Below are 22913 nucleotides of genomic sequence, written 5' to 3' on the forward strand. Positions count from 1 at the left end.
TGGCTGATCCTGTCCTGCTGGAAAGCTGTTTCATGCTTTGGATCCTACTGAATAGTCTGGTGCTAAGTGAGGGCTATGATAATTTTCATGGTTAGGTGAATCTAAGGAGACCACCCCTCCTCTGAGAAGGCATTGCAGCATCTTCATTCTCCACAGCTCCTCACTGCATGGCACTTATAATGGGAGATATCCCAGTTCTGGCCCACAAGCTGCCCCCCACAAATCTAGAAGGTAACTTACCAGTTCTAGATATCCTGGGCTATGAACTGTAGTCAAGTTAGAAATTTAGGTATTTTGCAAAAGTAATTTAATATTTGCCTTGATTGTGATCCTGGAGTAGAACATCCGGGAATTCTGCCCTTTGGTGTGAGCCACAAAATCTTTGGGCAGATAATCATTTCAAATTTTATTCTTCAGTTTTCCTGTATTTTCTTCACCTTTTCCACTTTTAATTTGTGATTCTTTGTACCTGACCTTTCCTCTTTTTTTAAAGCTTTATTTATGTTCATTTACTCTTCTTTCTTCTCCCATCTGCCAATTTACTTAATCTTTTTTTCCAATTTTTTCTATTTTTTTAAAATTTTCTTTTGGTTTTTTACTTTTTAACTTGTATCTTCATTCTCTTTGATTTTTTGCATTGCACTTTCTCTCACTTCTGCTCCCCACAGGCCATTTTGTTGCCTGAATTCTAACATTGGTTCATTTTTATTCTTTGCTAATAAACCATTATAAAACCCCAAATGGTAGTGGAAAGAACTCATAACTCAACTAAGAGTCAGCAAAACATAGTTCTAGCTTCATTATTAACTAACCATCCTGCTCCCTTGTTGCTTTGAGAAATGACTCCTGAGCCTCGGTTTCCTCATTTCTAAAGGTGAGTATGTCACTCTGTTACCCACCGTCATTGGAATGTTTGTAGATCCAATAAAACAATGCATGTGAGAGTTAGAAAAATGATAAGACGTGAGAGGTACAAATACAGGACATATTCATTCTGTTAGGTGAGATGGGGGACCTCAAAGCATGCTTCTTTAGTTTCATAATTTAAACAATTCTTAATTTCTGTTAGGAATACTGTAATAAGTGTGTGAAGCTATAACTGCTTGCTGTTAATTTATAAACATGTAATATTATGGGCAATCTCATCTTGGAACCTAACCATTACTTATAATGTTTCCATGGAAAAGCACATTAGGGCAAGTTGTTTGGAGTTGGAGAGAACTTTCCAGAACAATTAGAAATGAAAAGTAACCTAAAGGTTGCATTATTTTGTAAAATGAAGATAGTCTAACAATAAAAAATTACTTGTACAGAAAGCAAGCAGTATATGTGACATGCTCTAAATCTTGATTACATATTGGTTCTAAAGAGCTAGCTTATATACTGAAGTGGGAACAGCTCAGAAAGAGCCATCCCTGCAGAGTATTTTTTTTCACTTTGTATTTCAGGTTCAGATTTAATTTTTTTTAAAAAAAATGTGGAACCTTGGAGGGGAATGAAGGGGGGAAATAGAACAACATAATCAATAAAATATATTAAAAAATAAAGATGAAATATCTAAATGCAAAAATAAAATAAAATAAAATGTGGAACCTGGGTGAGTCCAAGCTCTAGGAATTCTGGGTGGGATAATGAGGCAGTGGAACCACTTGATTCTGGAGTCTGTGGGCACTAATCATTGAAATAAAAATAGGTTGGCGTTCTAAGCATTATAAAGGATCAAAAGGCATTCATAATTGAGACCTGGATGACTTACCAATGGTTTTTTGAGAGAGCTCTAAAATAAATAAAGAAGAGAGAAAAGAAGTAACAGCAATTAGTAAGTGCTTTAATGCTCTGGGGGTCGGCTGCATTTAGATGGGGTGCTGGTTCTTACGGGGATGCTAAGGCAATCTCACATATGTAAAGGCTTCTTCAGCTGATGGGTCCACTGAGAGGATAAGTAGCAAAGGTACTAGGTACAGGTTACCCCTTCAGTCCATTTAAGCCTTGTAGGGGATTTTAAAAATCTCCCATTTACACTTAATTTTCTTCCTTTCTCCCATTATTTTGTTTGTCTCTCACTCGCTATGTTTTTAAAAGTCCTTGTGTGATTTTGATAAGCCACTGGAAAACTACTTTATACTTTGTATTTAGTAGTATAATGTACATTCACAGGAGCATTATTGACTTACTGAAATGATCTGTAGAAAATGCTGAAAGGCCAAGAAAATGTGGACCCCAAAGCTTGGAAATCCCAACATGAAATCAGAGAATATTCCCTAACATACTGCTGGAAATTAAATGTCCCACTGTAGAGGATCGGAAAACTTACTGATAGGTCCTGTAGGTCCGGCTGAGGAACCAGAGGGAAGGAAAAGAGAGAGATCAGTATGCTTCATCACTGAAGGAAATACCCATTTTCTGCAGCTCACTCTGGAGGGAATGTCAGAGGGAAACCTGAGGAAGATCAAGGGTTGCATGCACTGCAGTCCCCGGACTGCATTTGGCACAACAGGAACAGAGGCTTCTCCTTGTTTTCAGTGGCAGTAAACCTTTAAGAATATTGGGATTCACTCCATACTAATAATGCCTCTTCTTTTCTTATGTTTTTTTCTCTTTTTTTTTATCATTCCATTAGAGACTTGCTTGAAAAGTCTCTTGTTGAGAGAGCATTATGAATACAAAGAGGGCCCTTTTCTCTTTTCTTAGGTTAGCCCATGGACTTTGTAGTCTCTCTACTCGATGCAGAGATCCTTTGGAAACCGCGTAATAGGAGTGCTAAGGGAGTTGAGGCACATGGTACCCAGGAAACAGGGTAGGTCAGTCCTTATGACCTTGTAGGGCAAGAATCAAAGGAACCAGAGAGGGGAGAAAGTTTGATACTTACGAATAGGTGCTGAAAATTGCACTGAAATACAAAGAGGAGAAGAATCAGTGTGGTTTGGTATTAACAGCATTGTCATGCAACCAACATTGTTTTTAAAGAATCTGTGAAGCAACTCAAACAGAGAGAGAACTACCACTGCAGGCTGACGGCAATTGTAGAGTGAATCCCATGACCCTCCCAGAGGGTCAAGTCACTAAGCATTCATAGTAGGTGAGAAGTCGGTGGCATACTGAAGGTTGTCTGCTCTTCTCGTTTACCTCTGGCCCTCCTCTCTTTCCCCTCTCTGCCCCTCAGCTGTCTCAAAGAGTTGAGATGGGTAGAGAGCATGTCAGTTCCTATTCATTGCCACGCTTCCTTTGTCTTTATTATGCTTCATTATTTTGCCTTCTCCTAGCATGTCTCATTCTTTTAGCTCTTCCCACAGTTTAGGAAAAGCTCACAAATAGCTGTTTTGATTATTTTTTTAATCATAATTCTAAAAATTTCTGCTAGTTATTTTAAATAAAAATTATTTGGTTTTCCTTTATCTTTAGGTCAGTGACAATTCAGGGCTTTTTGTTTTTCCTGGTGACTTGGGCATCAGGACATGTTAGAATATTCCAATGCAGCCAAGAAGCATGAGTGGGAAAGCCTACAGGTATAAAAATGGAAACATCTAGAGTGAGGAGAGGGTCCCATATTCCACAGAAGATCCAGCATGTCAGAATTAGGAAACAATAAAGGAACTCACTTATGGGTCCAATAGCTCCAGCTAAAATTGACAAAAAACAAGACAACTAATTAGAATGGTTATTTGGCATAGAAGAACACAGTATAAATTGCAATTATTTTTGGGAATACAGAAATTTAGACAATAGGAGCAAAATTTCCACTCCATTTGAGGGGCACATAAAGTTTATTCTTTAATCTTCATCTTGGGGGACCCAGTGACTACTATGATCTGACAGTGGAGCTGCCGAATGCAGGGGGAGGGCTCCTTCCCCAGACTTACTTTAAGCCGCAAGAATGTAAAGGCAGCATCTCAGAGCATTTATGCATTTCCACGTAGCATTGTTTTACTTTTCTAAGTCAACTGCCTCTCACCCATTCCTCACTTTTTATTCCCTCCAAGTAGTTCTGCCACAGATATTTGTTGTAATGTCATTTAAAATGCAGTCTGGACACTGCTTCCAGACCTACTCACTGTTCACAGCAGGACATGTACATTCCACACAACCACCAGTTACAGCCTGGGGACCCTGAGCCAGTGAGCGGGGACTTACTGCCCTCTTCCTCTGAGTGTGGCTGGGATTTCCAACAGGAAGCCTTGCCACCTTTCTCTCCAACACTGATTCTTAACACTCTTACTTTTGCTATAGGATCTCAAGACTTTGAGAAAAATAAAAGTGATAGTACTTCCTCACAGAGGCACCCAGCTTGTTAAGATAACAATAGGGAATAAGAAGGAGAAAGGAATTAACTATTTGTGCAGGAGAAAGTAAAAACATCCAGGAATGAGTGTCTCATGCGTTCTAACTGTGTAGTAGGGCAGAGCATGTGAGAATGAAACACAGAAGAACTTACTTATGGCTCCTGGGATACTGGCTGCAATAGAACACAAACAAGTAAGTTTGGCGGGAGCAGACCGAAGGGTATACACACATTTCAGGGAGTTTCAGATCAAGCACTTACTACACACTAGATCTGCATGGAGGGCAGTAAAATATAAGTCTGCATTTCCCCCTTTTTTCCTTAGGAAACCAATGGGATCATACTCCCTGCGATTTGTTTTTTGTTGTTGTTCTCAATTTTTACTGTATTTTTGCTATCAAATCCTTCTAAACCTTTCAGTTTATTTCTGATAAACCACTCCATGAAGCCCCAGGATTTCCCTTTTACCTTTTAAGTCATTTGTTAATTATTATTTTTATTAGAGAGCTTCCATTTTGTTAAATAAGAAAATGATCAGTTACTTGGGGATCCTAGAATCAGCCTCAAGTTCCTCACACTGGTAAGTAAAAGGAGAAGAGCAAAATTGCGAGTTTTGTTCTCCTTTCCTCCATTTTTGTGCGCCTCTTTAACCTCCCTCCTCAGCACCTTAATAGTAGGCACTTTGTAGAAGATTTAAAAAAACTAGGTTTAGAAATAGGGGAAACTTACAAAATGGTCTTGGAGTTGCTTTTGAACTTTTTATATGACCTATAATGGAAATTGACAAGAACTGTAATAAATAAATGTTTGCTGCTTAAACCAAAAACAAAAGAAAAAATAGACAACATCAGTTTGATTTAAATTTTCAGAGGACATGGAGTGTAGGCAATCCCATTCTTTTCTTTCCAGGTGTGGTCTTCAAACTGTCTTGAGGTTAAACACCTGAGTCTCAGTTTTGTCACTCTGTAGCTCTAATTCTGGGTAAATTTCTAAACCTGTGAAACAATTTTCCAGTCTTTAAAAATGGTATCTCCTATCTGACTCATACTTCAGGGTTGGAGTGAAAAGTAATGAACAGGAAATGCAGTAATGAACAGGAAAGCTGAAAAATTCTAGAATGTTATGGAGAGAAATAGACTACAAAGGATTTATAAAACTCTTCTGCAAAGTAGTAAATTTTCACAGTGTTAAAGGTATTTTGCTTTATTTTACTTCTAGCATCTGTTTTTCTTTTATTATTTATTGTCATCTGGAAAGTTCTGAATGCTGCATTTCATGAAAATTTCACTTTTTTGGTTTGTTAATCTTTGTTGTTTTAGTCGTAAAAAACACGATAAGTTAACATAAGACCTTAGTTATGTCTTTTGAAACTCCAGTGAGCTCGTCAGCAGTCTGTTGTTTCTGCCTTGAGAAAAACTGATCTTAAGATGTCAAAATGCTCTTTACTACAACAAGTTAATTTATGAGGTGAATTGACTTTCTCATGGGAATTTCAAAAGTTTTGCATATATGTGAAATTATGATGAATTTTTAGAACATAACTTGGATCTTTCCTTTTTCTGTTCTGAGGATTTTCACTGTAACTCATTCTTCCTGTCCCTTTCCTCCTCGCTCTTTTATCTGCTCAGCTCTTTGCTCCTCAGGTGCTTTTATTTCTCTTTGTTGAGATTTCTGTAAGTGCTAAAGTGTTATTTTTTAAAAAATTGATAGGAAAGTTTTGTGTGAGTTAAAAACTTGGCAATTTATTTCTCTTAAAATAATTAAATACATGGTTTTTGCCTGTGTATTTATGACTGTTTCTGTTTTTTAGTTTGTTGTGTTTTGAGGGAAATAGTAGCTTTTCACAGAAATGATAAGATCTGCCTTAGCAACTAGAGATACCTATGTGGTATAAACTGCAGTAACATGCTGCATTCCCACTACCACATAAAAATTTTCAAAAGATAGCCCCCATATTTTTAAGATCTTTAAGGTTAGCAATATTAACCTATATTAGAAATGTCAGATTTATGAGAGTTATGTGCTAATTTTGATGAGTTAGCTGTAGATGAGAAGAATTTTAAGTTGCCTGCGGGCTGAGCAGGAAGGAGACGTGATCAGTACTGAAGTCTGCTGTGCGCAAAGGCCTAGGTGTGGGTAGGACACGTGACATCGTTACCCTTCCTGACCCTACATGATACGGAGTAATGAGGACAGAGGGAATTGTTGAACTGAGAGGTTTGTGGCCTTGCTCAGCTGAAGACAATTAAGCAGAGCTGTCAAAGGTCTCCACTTATTGACTTTCTGAGTGGAGAAGCAGGCAAAAATCTTAAAAACGAGTATTTTTGCTCAAATGCTAAGTATTCTGTATTTTTGCATATTCTGCCTAGTGGAAATATCGGAAGCTGTTCTCCCAGAGAGTTCCGCATTTTCTATACAAGACAGAAATACTGTTTGTCTTTGTGGGTGTCATAAACTCAAGCTGGCTTCAGTGGCCCAGCAGGTCTCATGAACTGAATTTGTCAGTTATAAGCGGGGATCTGTCAGTATAGGGGGGATGCTGGTCATTTGAAAAGTGCACTCCCTATCTATAAGTATTCAAATAATGCAAATGATAAGATTTTATTCTTTATTATGGCTGATTAATATTCTACTATATGTATGTATCACATCTTTATTCAGTTGTTTATTGATTGCCCTAGAGGGTATTAGTCTAAATAAAATAAGTCAGACAGAGAGAGACAAATACGATATGATTTCACTTACATGTGGACTCTAAAGAACAATACAAATAAAACAGAAACAGAGTCATAGATACAGAGAACAAACTGACTGGTGCCAGAGGGGATGAGGACTGGGTGAAAAAGGTGAAGGGAGTGGAGTACAATTGGTAGTTACCACATAGAGGTGGTTCTATAAAGTACGGCATAGGAAATATAGTCAATAACATTACAATAACTATGTATGGTGGGTTCTAGACTTATTGAGTAGATCACTCTGTAAATTATATAAATGTCTAGCCCTATGCTGTACACTTGAAATTAGTACAAAATAATATTGAATGACAAAAATAATAATAAATAAAAATTTAAAAAAGTGAGGAATTCCAAGATGGCTACAGAATAGCTAAAAGTTGTGACCACTTGCTCCCAGTCCCCTATTGGTTTTACAGCGGAATTTCAGAGCAATCAATCTGAAAAAGCAATGGAAGGCTAGGTGATCTGAAATATTGTAACAGAAGAAGCCACATAGAGACTGGTAAAAAGGGAGGAGATGCAGAAAGTGATAGTCCCCTCAGGCAGACGTGGCAGCAGCTGAGAAGCTGGAGGGCTATTATGGCTGCAGAATTCTGTCTGCCTAGGAATGTGGGGTCACAACCCATGCAGGGATCCCCAACCCAGAGCAACAGAGAGAGAAAGGGGAAACTGCATAACACCTGACAGGAGGAATCAGTTGGGATTCAGTTGGGCTGGGCTACTGGGACTGCACCACCCCAGAGAAGAATACTCATACTGTTACCACACCAACCTGGAGAGTTATGGTCTGGGCTCTGACTGCTGGCAAGGCCACACTGCTACACTTGGGTCCTGGGGAAGGGTCTGCTGGTTCCACCCAGCACTGACTTTATAGCACCTTGTATTTCCTTGGGAGGCATTTGGTGAAGACCCAGACAGCAATTAAACTGTGTGGCTTGGGAAAGAAGACAATCTCCCCCACCTTGAGAACACAGCCAGCACCCCTACCCTCACCTGTTTAGCTGCTCAGCTTGCTCTATATTGCTGTGCAGAACTGGGGTTTGGGCTCTCTCCTGCTGGGTTCAGAGCCTACCTGGAGCTTGGAAGATTGTCCCCACCCTGCTGAGACCAGCTGTGCAGAGAAATCGGAGTGATGTGCAGGGCTGAACTTTGGCCCTGTTCTGCTTGGTTCCATGGCACAGGGGTAGGGAGGGGGCAAGGAAGCCATACAGAGGTGGGATTTTCAAACTGTGTCTCCCAAGAAGGCTTCTGACTGAGAGCCAGATGAGTGAGTGCTGGGCTGTGTGGCTACATTGCAGGGAGGCAAATCAAAGCTTCCATGTGAGCTCAGCCATGCTATGCCAGGAAGGAGAAGAAGTGCCTGCCTCCCTCCTACAAGTTGTGGGCATCAGTCCCAATGGGATACTGTTTGGATTAGCCCTGTTAAGTCCCAAATACCTGTACTGTGTGCAGTTCCATTGGGGGGGAAGGGACAGTGGCTCAGAGCAAAGACATTGAAAGTTTGAGACCCTCGGAGGCTATTGTCTGGGACCGGATTGAAGTGCTTAGGTCACTCCTGCATGCGATGCCAGCATCATCCCCAAGGGGAGACTCTTTTGATCTATGCCCCTGAGCCCAGGACAGCTGAGCCTGCTCCTGTGGATGGTATGGCTGGCTGTATCAGTCAAAGATCTAACACCTTTCCTTCCAAAACAATTAAAAAAAAAACTCCAACCCAGCAGGAGGGCAGACTTCTAAGCTTTTTTGAGAGCCAGCATTATCCTAATTCCAAAAGCAGATAAAGACAATACAAAAAAAGAAAATTATAGGCCAATATCCCTGGGGAACTTTGAAACTAAAATCATCAACAAAATATAAGCAAATCAGACCCAGCAACACATTAAAAAAGTCATACACCATGATCAAGGGTTCCTCCATGTGATCAAGGAATAAATGTTGGTACATTGTTTTCAAATCAATAAATGTGATACATTACATAAACAAAATGAAAGAGAAAATCCATATGATCATATTAATAGAAGCAGAAGAAGCATTTGGTGAAATCCATCACCCATTTACGTTAAACACACTCACCAAATTGGAAATAGAGGGAGCATTAAAGGCCATATATGAAAAACCTACAGCCAACATCATACTCAATGGACAAAAACTACAAGTATTTCCTTTAAGATCAGGAACAAGACAAGGATGTCTGCTAACACCACTCTTATTCAATATTATAATGGAAGTCATAGCCACAGTGATCTGTCAAGAAAAGACACAAAAGGCATACAAATTGGAAAGGAGGAAGTAAAACTGTCATTACTCACATATGACATAATACAGTACATAGAAAACTTAAAAAACTCCACCACAAAACTAGTAGTGCTAATAAATGAACTTGGCAAAGTAGTAGGTTATAAAATAAATAATCAGAAATTGGTGGCATTTATATTTACTAATACTGGACTATCAGAGATAGAAACTAAGAAAACAAACATATTTACCATGACAACAAATAACGTACCTAGGAATAAACTTAACCAAGGAGGCACAAGACCAATACTGGAAGAAATATCAGACATTGAAGAAAGAAATTGGTGAAGATACAAATAAGTGAAGCATATACAGTGTTCATGGATTAGAAGAGTTAACATCATTAAAAGTCCATACTACACAAAGTGATCTATAGAGTCAATGCAATTCCTATTAAAATACCAATGGCACATTTCACAGATCTAGAACAAATATTCCCCAAATTTATGTGGAACCAAAAAAGAAAAAGACCTTGAATAACCTCAGCAATCTTGAGAAAGAAGAACAAATTTGGAGGTATCACAATGCCTGATTATCAAACTATACAACAAAGCCATTGTAATGAAAATGGCCAGGTACTGGCATAAGAACAGGCATAGAGATTATTGGAACAGAACATATAGCCCAGAAATCAACACATGCCTATATGGCCAATTAATATTTGACAGAGAATGCAAGAGCATACAATGGAGCAAAGACACTTCAATAAGTTGTGTTTGGGACATTGGACACATACGTGCAAAAAAAAATCTAAACCACCGACTTATACCTACAGAAGAATAACTCAAAATTTATAACAGATTTAAATGTGTTGTGAAACTGTAAAAATTCTAAAAGAAAACATAGGCAGTAAAATTGCAGTCTTATCTCAGAGCAATATTTTTGCTGATATACCTCTTAGGCTAATGGAAATAAAGAAAAAAATAAATGGGATTACATCAAACTTAAAAGCTTCTGTACAGCAAAATAAATCAACAAAATGAATGGGAGAATATATTTGCTAATGATAATCTATGATAATGGGTTAATTTCCAAAAATATAAAAGAATAAAGAATTTATAAATTCTTTATGAATATAAAGAATTTATACAATTCAACAGCAAGAATACAAATAATTCAATTACAAAATGGACAAAGAACCTACATAGACACTTCTCCAAAAAGAACATACAGCTTTCAAAAGACATATGAAAAAATGTTCAACATCAGTAATCATCAGAGAGATGCAATTGAAAACTACAATGAGATATCACCTCACACCTGTCAGAATGGCCATTATTAATAAATCAGCAAACAAGTACTGGTGAGGATGTGGAGAAAAGAGAATAACGGTTAATGGGAATGCAGACTGGTGCAGCCACTATGGAAAACAGTATGGAGTTTCCTCAAGAACTTAAGAAATGAGATTGCCTTTTGACATAGGAATCCCACTTCTAGGAATTTATTCCAAGAATCCTGAAATACCAACTCAAAAGAAAACATGCACCTCTATGTTCACAGCAGCATTATTTACAACAGCCAAGTTCTGGAAACAGCCCAGTGTCCATCAGTAGATGAGTGGATAAAAAAGATGTGGTGTATTTACACAAAGGAATACTACACAGCCAAAAAAAGAGGAAAGAAAAAGAAATCTTACCCCTTACAATTGCATGGTTGGACATGGAGATTATTATGCTATGTGGAATAAGCCAGTTGGTGGGAGACAAATACCATATGATCTCACTTATATGTGGTATCTAATGAATAAAATAAACTGATGAATGAAATGGAAACAGAGGAATGGATACATGGAACAGACTTGTAGCTGCCAGAAGGGAGGTTGCAGGGTGGACTGTGTCAACAAAAGTGAAGGAATTAGCTAGAGAATATATATGCATAGCCCAGTGACACAGACAACAGTGTGGTGATGGTCAGAGGGAAGAAGACTTGAGGGCTTGGGGGAGATGGGCAAATGGGGCAAAATGTGAACATCTATAACAGTGTAAACAATAAAAATAAAAAAATAGTTAAAGCGGTATTGCTATGCTAGCCAAAGCACATGTATAGGCAACATTGGGCTAGTGAGTTGCTAATTTGGGAGCTTTGCTCCCCACCCCAAACATTTTTTTATTGATTTTAGAGAGAGGGAAATTAAGAGAGAAAGAAAGGGAGAGAAATATTGATGTGAGAGTGAAACAGCAATCGGTTGCCTCCTGCACGTGCCCTGATGGGGAGATCAGACCTGCAACCCAAGCATATGCCCTGAGTGGGAATTGAACCTGAAACCTTTTGGTTTGCAGGGTGATGCCCAGACAACTGCGCCACACTGGCCAGGGCATATTTGGTAGCATATTTGAGGAAGGCAGGGATCTAGGTGAACATCGTGCCTGTTCAACTACAGGGCAGATGAGATTTGGCATCACACGAGCTGTGACCTGAGTTGGGATAGGCCAAATGAATGTCATATTTTCATTAGTATAAGGCTAGGAATCTGGTTGGATTGCATTTAATTAAGATCTATGATTCACAAACATGTAGAGGTTGTGAAGCACCTGTGAAGTGTGATACATTTTAGAGAAAATCATGAAACAGTGATATACAGAGTCTGGTAGAAGTAAGGCCTGCTCGAATGTGGTTGGTAGGGTAATAATATAGGTGTAATAATTTATAGCTTTAATTTGAACATTTTACCTAAAATGTCATATGGTGTGCTTGAGTGCGGTATTATTATGTTACAGAATTACATGCTAATAATTTTGTAATAAAAAGAAAAGGGGCATTATTTGCGCTGGACACTGTATAATTTCATCTTTGAAAAAGTAGCAATTGTGCTAGTTGGAAATATGACCAAAATATAATATTCAATATGAAAAATTTTATCACAAGCACATAGTTCAGAAGGGAAAAAACCCTGTCCAATCAGGATTATTTGTTTCTGAATTTTTCTGTTGTGTTTTTGGGTCATTTTATTTGATTCCCTCACTTTTCTGTCTCTCATTCCTCAGTCTCCTCTTCCTTTAGACATTGAGTTCATTTTACTTTGACACTAAATTGAAACTGGTGTCAGGAGACTGATTCAGGTTTTATCACCTTGATGTTTTCCCCTTTGCCATTCATTTCTTCCAGTTCCCCTCACTTTTCTCTTTGGTATTTAATTTTCAGCTGGTTGGTGAAATTAATTATGTAACTGATTTAAAAAACTTAATGAGAGTTCAGATAATTTGCCTACATTCAAAGAATCAATATATAGGGAGCTGGCCTGGAACTTGAGGCAGCCTGGCTCCAGAGCCTGCATGCATAACTGCTAGACAACGATTCATCTGTACGTTCGAAATACTTTAATTAACAAACAAGCATTTTGCAAGTTTTTAAAAAATATATTTTATTGACTATGCTATTGCGGTTGTCCCATTTCCCCCCCTTCACTCCCATCCACCCTGCACACCCCCTCCAACTCACATCCCCCTGCTTAGGTTAATGTCCATGTGTCATACTTATAAGTTCTTTGGCTTCTACATTTCCCATACTATTTTTACCTTCCCCTGTCTATTTTCTACCTACCATCTATGCTACTTACTTTCTGTACCTTTTCCCCCCTCTCCCCCTCCCACTCCCCTGTTGCTAACCCTCCATGTGATCTCCATTTCTGTGGTTCTGTTCCTGTTCTACTTGTTTGCTTAGTTTGTTTTTGTTTTAGGTGTGGTTGTTAATAACTGTGAGTTTGCTCTGTCATCTTACTGTACATGCTTTTTATCTTCTTTTTCTTAGATAAGTCCCTTTAACATTTTGTATAGTAAGGGCTTGGTGATGATGAACTCCTTTAATTTGACCTTATCTGAGAAACACTTTATCTGTCCTTCCATCCTAAATGGAAGCTTTGTTGGATAGAGTAATCTTGGATGTAGATCCTTGCCTTTCATGACTTGGAATACTTCTTTCCAGCCTCTTCTTGCCTGCAAGGTCTCTTTTGAGAAATCAGCTGACAGTCTGATGGGAACGCCTTTGTAGGCAACTCTCTTTTTTTCTCTTGCTGCTTTTGAGATTCTCTCCTTATCTTTAATCTTGGGTAATGTAATTATGATGTGCTTTGGTGTGTTTCTTCTTGGGTCCAACTTCTTTGGGACTTTCTGAGCTTCCTGGACTTCCTGGAAGTCTATTTTCTTTGCCAGACTGGGTAAATTATCTTTTATTATTTGTTCAGATAAAATTTCCCCTTGTTGCTCTTTCTCTTCTCCTTCTGGTTCCCCTATAATTCAGATGTTGGAATGTCTAAAGATGTCCTCGAGGTTCCTGAGCCTCTCCTCAATTTTTTGAATTCTTTTTTCTTCATTCTTTTCTGATTGGATGTTTCTTTCTTCCTTCTGGTCCACTCTGTTGATTTGAGTCCCAGTTTCCTTCCCATCACTATTGATTCCCTGTATATTGTCCTTTATTTCACTTAGCAGAGCCTTCATTTTTTCATCTAATTTGTGACCGAATTCAACTAATTCTGTGAGCATCCTGATTACCAGTGTTTTGAACTGAGCATCTAATAGGTTGGCTACCTCTTCATTGCTTAGTTGTATTTTTTTCTAGAGCTTTGTTATTTTGTTTGGATTTGTTTTGCCTTGATGCACCTGTTAAGAAGTAAGGGGCAGAGCCTTAGGTATTCACCAGGGCGGGACAACCCACATTGCTAGTTTGTGATGCTTTATATAGGGGAGGGGTTGGAGAAGGAACAGTGGTGCTTCATCCACTCTCTGCTGGCTTTCAGTCACTTTCCTCTCTACCCACAAGCAAAGTGAACCCTTGGTGCTGATTCCCGTGTAGGTGGGTTTGTGTATATTCTAGGATCCTATGGGTCCCTCCAACAAACTCTCCTGTGAGGCTGGGAGTTTCCCCCACTGCCAGCTCAACCCCCACAGGTATTTCAACCAGTGGTTTGAGGCTTTATTTCTTTGTGCTGGGCCCTTGGTTGTGCGGTCAATCCTGTTCCCCTTTGTTTCACCTGGTTTATCTGTGCACGAATGTGGGACTGCCCAGTCTGCTGCTGCCTTGCTAGCCAGCTGTGGCCTGGGTGCCCTGCTCCATAATTCAATGGCTCTCAGGGTCTGCCAGCCAACCACCTTGCCTGCCAACCACTGCCTTGCTACGAGTCCTCTCTGCCCAGCTGCCCATCTCCGCCCCTCCTACCAGTCTGGATGAATGTTTATTCTTTAACTCCTTGGTTGTTGAACTTCCATACAATTTGATTTTCTGTCAGTTCTGGTTGTTTTTTGTTTTAAAATTGTTGTTGTCCTTATTTTGGTTGTGCAAGGAGGCACAGTGCGTTTACCAATGCCTCCGTCTTGGCTGGAAGTTCACAAGTGGTTTTTAGTAGCTCTTACTGTACTATTCTCGGTTTGTGGAGTAGTAATGCATACTTAGTAACAGGAGTGAGCAATAATTGTCTCCTAAGCCCTCAGCCAAAGTGAACGACATAATTTCCTCCTTTGTAGGTAGAATATAGTTGGAGACACAGAATCAAGGGAGGATCTATTTGGGGTGGAAGAAAATGAGACCTGCTCTGTACTTCAAGGAGGAGTTAGTGGAAGAGGAAAATGTCAAGATAGAAGGGAGAAGCTATGACTGCAGAAGAGACAAGGTGGGGTTGCAGATGAGGTCTAAGGCTTGAGTGGAGGAATTTGCTTTAAGGCAAAGGGGTGTTTTGTCTTCCTAGAGAGAAAAGTGAGACAGGTTGTCATGATGTGGGTAAGGTAACTAATGAAGGAGAAGGTGGAGAATCATGAGCCTCAAGCCCCGTTACTCTGACATAGCATGGAGCAAAGAGAATAGAGAGATGTCCTCTCACTAGTGTCGGAGTCCTACGATACCAGTTTTTGAAACAAGAAGAGAAGCTCACAGATCCTTGCAGTAAAGCTAAAAAACAACGACAAATATTTAAATCAACCTGGAGTTAATGGTTAAAATAATCCATCCATGTCCCAAGAGTCTTTCCAGAAATGTGCCCTCAGGATTTATTAGACTCTACTTCCCAGCAGGCCCATGGGTTACCACACCTGCTTGTACTGAATCTTCTTCCCCCTTGGACATTAGTCAGGAGTGAGTTTTTGGCAGATTATACAGATTTACTATACTTCCAATACCCTGATTTCATTCAGTGCTGTTCCTTTCCCATATTTTCCATCTCCCAATCTCCTTTCATTTAGAAGAGTCTCTTTTCTAAAATGAGACAGCTTCAGGAACTAAAGAAGGAAGGTTAAAAATGTTCTAATTTTATAAAAGAAGACTGAGGCTGAGAGAAGGGAATCTCTATGAAAAATCATAAAATAGTCGCCCTTTATTCATGGTTTCACTTTCCATAGTTTCGGTTACCTGTAGTCAACTCTGGTCCAAAAATATCAAATGGAAGTTTCCAAAAATAAATAATGCAGAAGTTTTAAATTGTTTGCTGTTCTGAGTAGTGTGATAAAATCTTGCTCTATCCCACCCTGTCCCCCTGGGACATAGGTCACCCCTTTGTCTAGTGTATCTGTGCTGCAGATGCTCCCTGCCTGTGAGTTTCTTAGTAGCCAGCTGGGTTATCAGGTTGACTGTTGAGGTACTGCAGTGCTTGTGTTCAAATAGCTCTTAATTTTCTTAAAAATGGCCCCAAAATGCAAGAGTATTAATGCTGGAAATTTGGATATGCCAAAGATAAGCTGTAAACTCATTATAGGTATGTATAGCAAAAAACATAGTATACATTGTGTTGGGTACTATCTGCAGTTTTAGGCACCCACTGGGGGTCTTGGAAAAAACTAAAACTACTGTAGGCAGTTTTAGCCTCCAACGTTCTGATTATAAGTTCAGTGCACTTTTCTTCTATACCCCGCACAATTTCCTCCTCTTTTTGTAATATTCCTTTAAATAGTAATTTACTTTTTCCTACATATTGATTCTTCTAATTTTTCTGTTTGTATTAATCTCTGGAGTGTTATAATTATAAAATGATGTAAATTTTAATGACAATAATTATGAGAATAACAGCAATATGCAAACTACTATAGAATGTGCCCTCACTGTATTCAGTGGAGAAAGGTGAGCATTTGTCTTACTTGCTTTGTGTTGGATGTTAAATTGTTATGTTTGATAATTTCCACTATCTTTTTGGACCCTATTAAACTAATGTCTAAAATGACAGGATTTAACAATGCTCTTTCAGCTCAACTTTTAATGATTTATTTAGTCCAAATTTGCAAACTGAAGTCCTATATTTCTTGGCCTTTCTAGGATCTAGGATCATGGGGAAGCAAAAAAAGTTGACATTGTAAACCTGGAGTCTGCCTAGAAAAGAGCAGATAGGGAGAACAAGGTCCCCACACGTCAAGGGTTGATGGTGAAAAAACAGCCAGACACGTCTCATCCTCCTTGTGAGCTGTGCTACATGGACACACAGATAAATTCATGAGGGCAGCTGTTAAAAGGCATTTAATTTAATCCCCTTTTGAAGAAGAACATCACAAAGAAGTCCTTTCACTCTCCTCCACAGGGAACACCAACTCCTTTATGCCACCTGTGATGTGGTTTCATTTAAGGATATTGTGATTAAAGGATCCTGTGCTTCGCTGCTATGGAAATGGACCAGAGACATGTGGAAGTCTGGTGATGATCATGGAGGCAATTTACTTTTGTGTTTCAAAGCCATTGTGAAGGTTGAAATTTTTAAGGGAATTTGAAAGGCTTAGTCTTTTTTTTTAAACAGAAAGACAATTTTATTTTTATTTTTTGAAAAAATTTTAATTGTTGTTCAAGTACAGTTTTTTGTCTTTTAGTCCCACCCCAGCCCACCCACCCAACCCTCCCCACCTCCCTCTCATTTTAATCCTCCCTAATTTTTGTCCATGTGTCCTTTATACTTGTTCAATCAAACCATTCCTGCCTTCCCTTGAAATTCTGCAACCCCCACAGATTTTTTCAGTCAGAGGTTTTGAGGCTTTATTTCCCCACAGTGGAACCCTGGGTTGCACAGTCTGTCTTGCTCCCCAGTTGTTCCAGCGGGTTTAGCCACATGCAAATGTGAAACTGCCTTTTCCACCAGCCACCACCTCACTCACTGCAATCCTCCAGCTGAGTCCTCTCCTGCTCATCTCCACCCCTCCTACTGGTGTGGATGAATGTTTCTTTAACTCTTTGTTGTCAGAGTTCCATACAGTTTGATTTTCTGGCAGTTCTGGTTATTTTTGTTTTTAAATTTGTTGTTGTCCTTTTTTTGGTTTTGCAAGGAGGCAAAGTATATCTACATATGCCTCCCATCTTAGCCAGAAGTCCCTATGTTAAACAGAGGATTTTTAATGTCTACTTCATAAGATTGTTATGAAGATGTAAAGGGCCTAGGACAGAATTTGGCACATTTATACAATGTATTTTAATTATTATATTATTGTTTCAAATTGCAGTCTTTATCTATGTGTTCTTGTAGGAAGGATAGATCATAGTTTCCTCTGTCTCGGGCATTATGATGGTTTAAAATTATCTTTATTTTTAAAAGACTTTATTTTTTATTTTTTAGAGAAAGGGGAGGGGAGGAAGGAAGAGAAGGAGAGAAACATCAATGTGTGGTTGCCTCTCACATGCCCCCTACTGGGGACCTGGCCCAAAACCCAGGCATGTCCCTGACTGGGAATTAAACTGGTGACCATTTGGTTCACAGACTGACACTCAGTCTGCTGAGCCACACCAGCCAGGGTTAAGATTTTGCAAGAAGTAATAGGATCAAGTCCTCAAGTTTATGGTTTGAGATCCCCTTCTTGAAGTTATCACAGTCCAGTGAGTTGCCTATGAAGTTGACCTCATAAAAGAGCCTGCCCCATTTGGCAGGATCACCCATCATATTGAACTTCAGGGTTAAATAGCTCCCTGGTGGCTCCATGCATCTTTCTCCTGAATATTCTGTATAATAACTGATTACTCATATTCCTCTGAGATTAATCCTTACATGTGTCTTATGTTCATTCCCCTTGTTCACTATCAGAGGATGATTCTTGTCATAAGGTGCTTATTATCATAATGATTGATATAACTCCTAATCAATTTCAGTTCCATCCCTCTTTACTTTCTGAAGTCTCAACACACTCTGCTATCTGGACTCTATGTCAGCAAATCCCCAGTATCCTTAACTTCTCTCTATCTGTCTTTTCACCCTCTGGTTTTAATAAGCTCAGCTGTTGTTTAAAACACTGTCTCTTAAAGCCCTCTAAGCAATGGCTATTTTTTGATTGTTTATCTAGGTACGACAGAGCCTAGAAATAGTACAAGAGAAATTATAGATCTTAGTTTATTATTTTACTTTATTTCTATAGTAATTATTTTTTGATGCCTTAATTGGATGAAAATAATGCAAAACTGAATAAAACTTGTTTTTATTATAAAAGTAATAAAATATTGATCTTGAAAGTTTTCCAATGGTACTAATTATTATAAATATATTAAAATATCCTTATTTGTAGGAATGGCTGTATTTCAGTATTAGACTAGCAAATAATTTTGAAATTTAGGTTAATTTACATTTTAATTTTAAATTACATTAAAAATTGAATTAATATTTTTTACATGTGCACAATATCCCAAATTTCTTGAAACCTTATATTTCAAAAAGATAGTTTGAATTAAAAAATTAACTATATTTAATGGTGTCCTGGGGGTAGTTGGACAAGCACAGGATTTAGAGTCTAAAGACAGAGTTTAGAACCTCAGTTTTACTTTTTATTAGTTATGTTCTCTTGGGCAAGTTCAATAGCATCCTTGAATTTATATTTTCTCATCTGTAATTCCTTCAAATATGAGTTTAATAAAGATGGCTTTCTTTCATTACAACTCTCCCCTTGTCCTTTATTCCCATTTTCTGCTCTCTTCACAACTCTCATTCTTCTGTTTTATCTCTAAGCTAAAGCAGGTATTGGGTTAACCAAAAAGTTCATATATTTTTTCTGTAAAATAAGAGAGTTTTTTTCATGTTCGCCAATAATGTTATTGATTTGAATACTTTGAGTTTGTCAGCTATTTCCTGTGTGGTATAAGGTTGATCGTTCTCAACTAATGTCTTGATATGATTGCTATCAACTTCAACTTGGTGGGGTATCACCCAATGAGAAATCTCCAGCATGAAACTTCACAAATCACTTTTGACATGTTTGATCAGTCACAGAACTTTCTCCATACACTGCACAAATCCACGTTTTTGGATTTCAATTGCATTTACCTTTCTTGAAATAATAAAGCATAATATTCTGAAAATGTTGCATATTTTCTTCCATCTTCAATATTAAAATGCTTACACAAAAATTCACCAATTTTGATATGCTGTTTTTGTCACAATACAGTCTATCAAAATTGCTTCAAATGAAGTTAAACACAACTAAGCACTATTAGAGCCATCTTATGGGAAAAAATAATGAACTTTTTGGCCAACCCAATATTATTTTGCTAAAGACATCATGGCCAACTAAAACCATTTCAAACCTCTCTTTATTCTTAATAAGTAGGCTTTTCATTATTCAAATTTCTCATTAGTTTCAGATAAATGCTTAATAACAGGGAAGGAAGAGGATGAGGGACAAAAGTTAGGCAGCTGGGGAACGATCCCAGCCTTGTAACACACAAAAGAAAATAAAAATTGGGACTAGAATAGGACCCCAGCCATTGTTCCCCTAAAAAGAAACACAATTTAAAAGCTTAGGTGGTTGTCTGGCTCAAAAGCTACACTTGTCTTGTGGGGGAGCATCACAACAGGGATCACTGTGGAGCACCAATCCTTGAGTATAGGTTGGACTGCAGTTCAGGGAGGTAGGAATTAGACATTTGGTGCCAGGTGAACCGGGGGACATGTCTAGGGAAGTTTCCAGTACCCCTCAGTCATACAAAGCTTTGAAATTCTCAGAAGACAGATAAGACTACTTGTCTCTCATACTATATCATATCCCTTATCATCTTATCATTCTCAGCAACTTCTTGCTCTCTTATACTCTGTTATTTTAGCACTACAAGTTTTTAAATGTTTTCTGTTTCCTGCTGATGTGACATCATGGTAAACCAGTAGAAAGCTTCATTTACATCCCATACTTTTGGTTGATTATTGAGATGTCTGGGTTATGTAGAAAAAGGAAATTGAAGAAATGTAGAGTCAGGCTTTGGCTGTGCCTCAGTGAAGAAGTCTGGATTATTTAGGAAAATGTCCCCATGTTTAAAAGAGGCTAAATGTTAGTACAATTGATGAAAAGTAAGGCACTTACCAATACTTGATCGAGACAGTGCTAAAAGGAAACAAAACAAGAATGAGATCTGTGTTTCTCGGGGAGAATTTCAGTTCCATAGCTACTGGTTTAGAAAATGTGTGGAAAAGGGCAGCAATGGCAACATCTGTTTTCTATTGTGAGTTGCAATGCACAGGCAGGTGGATATCCATTTACAGATTTTTGGGGGGAATAAACTTCAAATTTTGTGTATTTTCTCAGTAATATTCTTGTGGGAGGATGAAATTCCAAGATCTATGCAACCTCTCTTTTAATTTATTTTAGTAAGAGACTAACAATATTTTGGGGGCATTACTGACTTCTCAGTCTATGGAAACTTTTCTGTTTCTATGTCTTTCTTTTTAAAAATTTCTGTTCCTGCTTCTTTTGTTTATCCCCTGTTTTCCTTCTTTGCCTCTTTTTTCTCCTCTTTTTGTCTATTGTTATCTTTTTACCCTTTGTTTGAAAGATTTTTGCTGTACTAAACTATTACTACATAACTGTTTCAGCAGGAGGGTTTCCAGTTAAGAAAATCATTTCTGTCCCATGGAGATGCTGAATAACTAGAAAACAAAATCAAGATGTACCTGAAATTTAGAAGATAAACAGTCAAGGCACAGAAAGGCAACTTATCCTCTACTCACTTGGAAAAGTTGGGCACAATATTTCTAAGTTTAAAAAAATGCAGAGCTGAACTTGAAAACTAGAAAGAAGTTTCCAAGAGTCACATATCAAGAGGGAATCCATAATTTTGACAGTGAATAACAAATTTCATTACCCACATATCTTTTTGGGAGGCTGGGTTTTTAATACTGATCGGAAATAGAAATCAAAGTCACAGTCCTCATGCATTGTAAGAACCTAGGGCTAGTATTCCTACATATCTAGGCTCACAGAACCACTATATGTGAAATCTACCTGTTAGTCAAGGAGTGCTAGGAAGCAACCTGTTTGCACCAGGCCATGGTTGGCAATTGAGTGTCCAGTAATGCTGGGACCCTCAGGTTAAATGGAGTCCAGGTATAGAGCCCACATTTGAACCCATCATGTAGGGAAGAAACTATGAGTGCATAAACTATTATAAAAACTGGCCTATAAAACCTATGCAATAAAATTATTATTGCACAGCAGAAAGTTTATAAGGAATTCAAATAAATGATAACCAATGAGTAATCTCACAGACTAAAGATAAAACACATTTGAGGAAATCTACTGCATGACAGACAGTAGCCACAACAAATAAGCCAACACATAAAAAGTGCCATTCAAGAGGACTTTCAACAGCAGTGATTATACATTTATATACCTTACGGAGTGATTACCCCGATAAGTGTAGTACCCACCTGGCACCATACAGAGTTAATACAATATTATTGACTATATTACCTATGCTATACTTTATATCTCCATGACTACTTTTATAATTGGAAATTTGTCCTTAATCTCTTCACCATTTTTGCCTATTCTCCCCAACCCCACAAACCATCAGTTTTTTCTTTGTATCTATGGTTTTGTTTGTTTATTTTGTTTTTTAGATTCCACATATAAGCTCAGTGATATTAAGAATAAAAACAGGACATAACTATAGATAGAATGAATGATTTTAAAAATTAAAAAATAATTTTATGCCATTAAGTACAAAAAAGCATTAATTAAAACTAATTCAATACTCATCCATGATAATTTTTAATATTAACATAGAAATAGAAATTTCCTTAACCCTAGAAAAAGGAAATGCCAAATGGAATCAAGCATCATACTGAATATGAAGCCAGAAATATTCCTGTTAAAGTCAGATATTAGGAAGGATGCCTGTGATATTTCTGGTATTAATATTGTGCTGGATATTTGGGTAGAGCAATAAGATAAAAATAATTAAGATAAGGAACAGGGTTAAGATTAAAAAAAAGATTCAGAATTTTAGTTTTTGCACATATGACTTTCGATATACAGAATCCAAGAGAATCTAAAAATTAGATCTGTAAGAGCTCAACAAGGTGGCTAGACATAAAAGCTACTCTCCACAGTACAACATACAACATATATACTAGCAACTATTATTTGTAAAATCCAGTAAAAATACCTTTCATTACAGAAACAAAAACAAATATGTACATAAGAATTAACCTAACTAAAGATACTTAAGAACTTTTAGAGAAAATGATAGAGCATTACTGAAGGATGTAAGAGATGTGAATAATAGATACCGTACTGTGTGAAGCATGGGAAGAACTGATTTGCAAATCTATGGACTTGGTGAAATTCCGATGACATCCTCCTGTGACTCACATGGAACTTGAGGAATTGATTCTAAAGTTCTGTGTAAGAGTAAAGGTCCCAAAACAGCCAAAGCATTTTCCAAAAAGAACACACAGA

Source organism: Artibeus jamaicensis, unplaced genomic scaffold, assembly GCF_021234435.1.
Source record: "Artibeus jamaicensis isolate MK-2021 breed Jamaican fruit bat unplaced genomic scaffold, CSHL_Jam_final contig_856, whole genome shotgun sequence".
Classification (NCBI taxonomy): Eukaryota; Metazoa; Chordata; class Mammalia; order Chiroptera; family Phyllostomidae; genus Artibeus; species Artibeus jamaicensis.